This window comes from Emydura macquarii, unplaced genomic scaffold (assembly GCF_026122565.2).
Source record: "Emydura macquarii macquarii isolate MOO-44397 ecotype Brisbane River unplaced genomic scaffold, CSIRO-AGI_Emac_v2 contig_3517, whole genome shotgun sequence".
Taxonomy (NCBI): domain Eukaryota; kingdom Metazoa; phylum Chordata; order Testudines; family Chelidae; genus Emydura; species Emydura macquarii.
The window spans coordinates 2,176,432-2,184,125 of NW_027133654.1; the positions used below are offsets into that span (position 1 = coordinate 2,176,432).

At 38.6% G+C, this 7,694-nt stretch overlaps 1 long non-coding RNA gene across 1 annotated transcript; it reads left to right on the top strand.

Annotated features, from left to right (window-relative positions):
• The first annotated feature begins 1,893 nt into the window (after positions 1–1,893).
• Positions 1,894–7,367, top strand: LOC137145234 (uncharacterized). Its single transcript, XR_010917610.1, has 3 exons — positions 1,894–2,087; positions 4,591–4,720; positions 6,427–7,367. It is a non-coding gene; the product is annotated as an uncharacterized lncRNA (long non-coding RNA).
• The last annotated feature ends 327 nt before the right edge of the window (positions 7,368–7,694 follow it).

Genomic DNA, 7,694 nt, shown 5'->3' on the forward strand with positions numbered 1-7,694 from the left:
TAAGGCAGTGAAACTTTCAGGCAAATTTTGTCCATAGTTTTTAATGCAGAAAGTACACTTGCTCAAAAAAGGCTAATTTTCACACATTTTTGCTCATAGATGAGCCCATTTACGCTTACTGAAATTTTCCGCCAATATGGACCTATTTTCCAGATTAATATAGAATTTATGGTAACTTTGATTTTAAGCAATTGTGCATTTTTCTAAATGTGTATTTCCTCCACTTATAAGTCTCAATCCTGCATATGTGCTCACTGCAACTGCAGTTACTCCTTGTCTGGCTACAGAGAGAAAATAGGCAGGGGTTCTTTAAGGAGCTGCACTCAAAGGTGTTCTAAGAATAGGGAAAGAGGAACTCACATGAACAGAACCAAGGAGGAAAAGGAAGTAGCAGGATCACGTACAGAGAAACATTAGCTCAACATGTGCTTGGCAGAGGTATTTTTATATTCCATGCAACATGGGAGGAACACTCTCTTTTTACCTTGGGCCAGCAGCACCCACCCACCGACTGATGGGATTAGAGTAGGAGCGGTTTTTATGGTCAGCTGTGGGTGTTATGCTTGTTGCCTTGTTCCTTTGGGGCTGGGAAGGAATTTTTCATGCCTTGCCATAATGGCCAGAAGGGGTGGGTTTTTTCACATTCCCCATAGCTGGTGAGGGACCACCAGAGACAGAGACAGGTGTTAGGTCAGAGATGTCACAATAGGTAACAAGTTTGACTGGTGTCCCATGAAAGCATTCATTACAGAAGAGATATGGTTCACAGATAAACAGGAGCTGGAAAGGAGTTTGCAGGGAGACATCGCCTAAGGAAATTGGGAATGGGTGGATTGGGACTCTGTCTGGTAAAGTGGAGAGATAACTGCTCCCCTTTTACTACTCATGTAAGGGGAGGAAAGTGGGGTCCCAGCAATGGGCTTCTGGGACCAGAGTGGAAAGGGGAAGGGCTGATGGCAACCCTCCCAAGTAAGTATAAATGATGAAGGTAAAAATTACTGCAAGGTATGATTTATTGCAGGTATTCAAAAAAAAATTAAGTGAATATTTGTGGCCCGATTGAAGTGCATCCATTGCTTCTAGTTTTTCTTTATGCACAGCAGGGACAATGCATGTGAGTAACTTTATGTTCATGAGTAGTTTTAGCTTCAGTGTGGGAACAGGATCTTAGTGGGAAATATTCATGGTAAACAAGTCAATTCAGTCACGTATTGTTGGAATAGTAAAATCTGATTACTGACTATGAAGCAAGTGTCATCATCAAACGTTACTCCCCTGCATTCTTTTGCTCCATCTGTATTTTTATATTGGCTGGTTTTGTCTTATTCAGCTGCCAGGAGTTCAGTACTAATGTCAAAAGTAAGGGAAGACAATAAGCATCCTTGTCTTGTGCTGCTGTTCAGAGGGGAATTGTCTTAAATGATTCTTTCAGACATTACAGATATCAACAGCTGCTTCTCTGTTGATATATGATAATTTGAACCAATTGTAAAATTTGGCATAGAACTCAAACTTAGTGGGTATAATGAAAAGTTAACTGCCAATGACTATATGAAACACTCTTTCAATAACTAGGCAAATCATTCTCTGAATTTCATTTCTATGCTGGATTATATTGGCTAGGTTGAGGAAGAATTTTATATTGTTACCATTTAATATTTTTTAATGTCACTTCAGTTAAATCAATGGGAAAATGGTGAATACCAACAAATACAAAATTTGAAGCATAGATCACCATTCCAGAAGGCTCTTTATTCCTCTACTTAAATTAATGAAGTTTCATATGCAATAACAACAATTTTTCTAAATAAATATTGGCCTCATACTTTATCAACGCTTCCTCACAATCACCGAGATGAAAATTCTATGCACCTACAGCTCCTGAATCTAGAGAATTATAGAACAACTAGTCCACAGGGCAATTTTTTCTTGCTGAAACATGTAAAACAAGAGGAAAGCCAAATTGCTTCTGAATGTCAAAACCTGAATGAAAGAAACCATTGGAGAGGGCTCCAGATTATGAATTCATAAGCACTTTTCTACTACTCATTGAAGAAACTGAAGACATTGCTTCAAATGTATCTAAGGTATGTACAATTATAACTAGTTTGTTCCTTTATCTATTTTCTTTATTAAAGCTGACCAGAAAAGAAAAAAGAGAATGCCAGACTTGACATTTCTAAAGTAAAACCAACAAGCAGAAAACAATTTGGAGAGAGGAGGGAATCTATGCATTCATTGCATCCTAAAGAGGCAATAGCATGCTCAGCTTTTTTAAAACAAAATTTTCAGCTCACCTTTAAAGTTACAAATGCTGAGAACCAAGAAACTTGTAGCACTTTGTTCTGCCCATGAAATGAACCTCCAAGAACACAAAGGTTTCATGAGGGAAGAACATTTTGCTGCTCAGTGTAGTTGCAAGCTGAATGTGTGACTGGAGACATTAATTCAAGTTCTGCAACTTGTAGGTCAATAACATTTAAAATTCTTCTGGGCCAAAAAAAGGCTAAGGAATTTTATCTTCCTGCTTGGTTTTAAGCTTAGCTGAGAAAATAAAACAGAATGTCAAGTTTAGTTCAAGTTTAATTCCTGAGATCTTTTTTCTTTAACATCTGAACTTTTCTATTTCCTTAATAAAATCTTTGAAAATTGTCATCTTTCCCTAGTGTAATTTGTTTTTATTCCCACTTTCCCAATTGCTCTACTCGCTCCTTTCTTGAGTCCATTTGCAATTTCACCAGAAAAGGTTGTGATCTCTGGTCAGTTGAAGATTTTTCTTTCTTTTAGACTCTGACATTGTGCTCACTCAGTTTTTTAAATGGAGACATTCAGCTGGCAAATTAAAGTAATTTTCTAAGTGTGTTGTCGATTGAAGTAATTCAGATATTTTTTCCTACATCTTCTGGGAATCCTAAAGTTACAATATTATTTTGTCTTGATCTATTTTCTGCATCCAATCTTTTTCTGAAGGTAAACAATTTTTTTTCTTAGAGTTGTCCACACTAAATTTAATTTCTGTGTCTTCTTTCTCATTCATTGGCCTCATCTACACTAGTGGTGGTGTACAGGGCACAAGTAGCTACATGCCGCAGTGAAAGGCTCTGGCAATGGGGAGGCAGAGGGGAAAGGCTTGGATGGTAGGAAACTGCCAGAACCTTTCCCCGCTGCCTGAGCCTTTCCCTGCTTCAAGATATTCCATTGCTAAAAATAGTGTAGATGTGGGAAGCACCTCTTGGCCACGTAGAGACCTGAGTAGAGTATATGATTAGGGGTCAGGTGAATCTTCACTCTACTCATCAATGTAGTCCATCACTACATTTTTACCCATGGTAGGGGGCCTGCCATGTCTGTTTTTTACCCATGGTCTGTCTGTACTCTACATGCCACCATAAATGTAGACATAGATACTGAGACACTTCTGTTCTGGCTGTCATTTTATAGAGTGTTTTCAAATAACTGACCTTTTTTTCTTTTCTTTTCTTTTTTTTTTTTTGGTAGCATTTCCAATTATCTTCTTTGTCTTTAATTTTTCAAGACAAACTTTGTTTTGTGAGTGGGTAGTTGTCCAGAGGAGTAGAATTCCCCTTCATTGTATCACTGTATACTCAGCATGGAGGGGAAGCACTATGGTCTAGTGTGAATTTCTTGCAAGTAGCTCTGCAAAAGAAGTGTAGTTTCCTCATTCTGAGGTAAAAGTGAGTACTGCCCCCCATCCCCAAATATTTATTTTAATTCTATTTAATTAAGGGGAAGATTGCTACTCCTGTGTTCTAATTTTTTGATGATCAGGACTCCTGGTTTCTTTTCCAGGCTTTGTTACTCAGTCACTATGTTGCATTGGACAAGTCATTTCAGTCAAAAATGTTTAAAATGTCACCATATAGACAAAGCCTAAGAAATCAGCTGCCATGATAAACATATTTTGGGTCTCCAGAGGTCCTCTAGTTACAGCAGACTAGCAGCTCAGAAGAGTTTCCAGTTTTTCTTTATACATGTAAAGAAACAATACAAGGCATAAGCCCAACTTTTAAAAAAACAACTTTTTGGATGACACTTTTAGTACAGGTAATCTTCTAATAAAAGTGAAACAGAATTATATATTATTCTCCCAAAATCTCACACATCATGTGTTGCCAGCTCTCCTGATTTCATCACAATATTTCATTGCAATATTTGAGGGTTTTTTCTTCAAGCCGTTACTCTTTGACATAAATGATTTTGTGAGAATCTCAGCTTTAATGTATTAAATTATGTTTTTGGCCTTCACAGTTGCAGCAGAAAACCTGAAGAATAGAGCTGGTTGGAAAAAACTTTGACTGAACCATTTTCCATCAGAAAGTGCAGTTCTGTCAAAATAAAAATACTTCACCAAATCAGATTGATTTTTGTCAAAATTTAGTTTATCAGAATTTTTTCCATCTTTTCCTCCTAAAGTTTAAATGTGCTGTTTGACAAATGAGCCGTTTTGCTTGTTTTGAAATGACTTTTTTTTTATTTTATAATTTTATTTAAAAAAAAAAAAAAAACACTTCATCTTTAAATCATTCTATTTTAAAGAAGGTACTGGTATGATTTTTTTATTTTATTTAGAACAGAATCTTTGTCTATGAAGTGTGACTTCAAAGTGAACAGACAAATAATAAGGAAGTACAGTTTGCTGAACATCTGCCAGTAATATCAGACCTGACAAAAAAATAATTTGTTGCTCCTGGAAAACATGGTGAATATGCTTCAAAATACACTTACTGGAATTTAATATTATGTTTGTTTGGAGGAAATAAGTTCTGTCTCCCATACAAATGGGATGGAGAAATGTCTATATTTTACATAAATGCATTCTGTGTACAAGGATGTTCTTTTTACTAGGCACAACTGTTGCTCCTCGGACTTCCCACACCACCCACATTTTCCAGTGGGTTCTGACTTAGGATGAGTGGGGCCATATAAGCCGTATAAGTCATTTATACACTAACTGCTGCTGCTGTTGCTTCCAGACCCAGCCATTCTAGCTCACCGAAGGCGTTGTGTTTATACTTAGGAATGATCACAAGTACGCACAAACATATGCTTGCTCTATTGTCCAAGCTCTTAGTCCAGGCCAGGTATGGCAGGTAGGAAATTTGTCTCCAAATCAGGGATCCGGTTACAAGAGCAGTACAGCATTATTAACTATTCAGTGTCTGAATACTCTCTAGGAAGGAAAGGAGGAGGATAAACAGCACTCCTCCTCCTCTGGCTCCTGGCCTTTTCTGCTTTTAGCTCCTCTCTTCATACTATTCCTAGTAAAATTGCAGCTGCTGCAATGAAAGATTATATCTGGGCAGAAAGTGTTAAAAGCCCCCTGATACACCCACACACACACACACACTCCTGTTCAAACACCGGCTCTGTTTCCTGGGTCTCCAACTTCCACAGTCCTCCACATGATGTAAGGGGTGATTTTTGTTTTGTTTTTTAATTCCTTAAAAACTCAGTCCCTTGAAGAGGCTGCTACTATTTCTGGGCTGCAGACTGCCCTGTCCTCCGAGAGGACAGCAGGAGAATGGGGATTTGAATTTTCCAGCTTCCTTGAAGAGACTGCTTCTACCACTGAACATATTCAGCAGAGTGAGGGATTAAAAATTGCTCGTGGTTGAACAGGCAGCTACAGCTACTGATGTGTGGTCTTTGAAAACATTTTTTTTTCTTTCAGTCAGGATTGTGTTTATCAGTGCCATGGTTAAAGTGGGAAATACCTTTTTGTCTTTACCTTACCTAGATAAGGCCCATGTGCAGTAAATCAAGATAACTGTGTGTAGTATGACAAACAACTACTTCATTGTGTTTCTGTTTTTAAAATTACTTTAGTGAAGAATAGTTTTGCAACAAATATTTGTAATTATATAGCCAAGTAAAAGAGGAATAAGGAAAGAGATAGCAAAGTTATTGGTAAAAGTTGTGCCTAGTAAAATCTTGACCCCTAAAAGACTTGAGCTATTCTGTTTGTGGTGTCACCATGAGCGTGTCTTTTTCTTAAATGACACAAACACAAACCCCATATCTACAAAGTTATTAAATAGCTATTTTCACTTCCAGGAGCCAGCAGGGGGAAATGGCTATCTACATCTAAAGCTCCAGCTTGGCCCTACTAAAATCTGCCAACATCCTCTATACTAAGGCCACAGTTTTTGTCTCAGGGTATCTCATCCTGTTCTTTAACATCATAGTTGCATGTGGACCCAGTTTTGAACCCCTTTTCCTCCATGACCATATATGCATTTCATTTCACTATGCTGTAATTTAATCTTGGTGAATAGTACATTTTGTCATATTCAGAATGTAAACCATTAGCATTATTTGCTGCTTCCCAACGCATGTTTTCCAACATATCAAATAGTTGTAAAAAAGTTCAAACATTTATATCTTATACAAATTCATTGTTTTCAGATGGTAAACCACAGACCAGCTACTCTTTATAGGGAGTTGAGCCCAGTCTTCCTATAACTGCCTTATGAAGACCCTACCTGGGTGTAACTGGCTGCCCCAGGAGACTGATTAGTAAACAAGCACCTGTACTTAATAAAAGTTGTCCAACCTCAGTCTGAGGGGAACCCCAAAGGGAGATGGGAGACTCCTGTGGAGGGGGAGCTCCCAGGCAAATCCTGACCCCGGGATCCTAGAAGATGAGATCTCTGGGAAGCTCACCAGTATGAGATCCTATAAGAAGTGCTCCTATGGAGGGGAGCCACATAGACAAAGAGCTGGAGTCAGCAGGCATTCAAGAGGGACTGGTCTCAGCCAGGGGTCTCTGAGACACTGGCCAAAAGCAAAGATCACCTTCTGTCCCTGGAGAAGATTCATAGTGGATGGACCTCCCCGGAGTGCTGACTCCAGAAAAGGATGTTACTCCAATAGGGGAAAGAGGCCTAACAACTGGAGCAGAGACTGGAGCAAGAGAACCCCAGGGGAAGAGCGTGGGTAGAGGTAAACACTGGATTCAGGTGGGGGACAGACTAAAATTGACCTAATGACCCTGCTGGGATGTTGGGGTGAAAACTCTGTTTATGTTCTGTATTTGCTTTTCCATTAATATATGAGCTCTTCCACAAGGAGGTGCTCTTTAGCATCTAACGGGCTGTTTGGACTTGATACCATGGGTGAAGGGAAAAATCAAGTAAAAGTTCACGTGCAACATCATCATTGCCTGCAAGTGCGGTGGGGGTGCACTGGGTCAAACTGGACTGATGACAGTAGTTCACAAAGATTAGTTTAAAAATCACCAGTCAGGGAATTCCCTGATAAAATGTTATAGAATGGGTCACTTTGAGAGGCTGACATATGCTACAGCCACAATTGTTTTTTATTTACTGATCAGCATGCCTATACTTTAAAATAAATAAATAAAACTGTGTGTTCAATAAACAACTTGATGTCCCTCATTGGCCATCATTTTGAGGGGGCACTGTCTCTTATTTCAGAGTTCAGGAGTTGAGACGTATGGAAGTCAAAAAGGGTAGCCCAGTGGAATTTTTGTCAAAGATGCTACTTGAGATCCTTACATTATATCCTGATACAGAGCTGTATGTAGACAGAACCTAATGTTCCCTAGCTCCAAAAACCTCAGCTAATTTCAAGTACTGGGCATTTATCTAAGAATTCCTAAAATACTATGTGAAAGAATCTATCCTTAAAAAAAGACTGAGAAAAAGAAAACC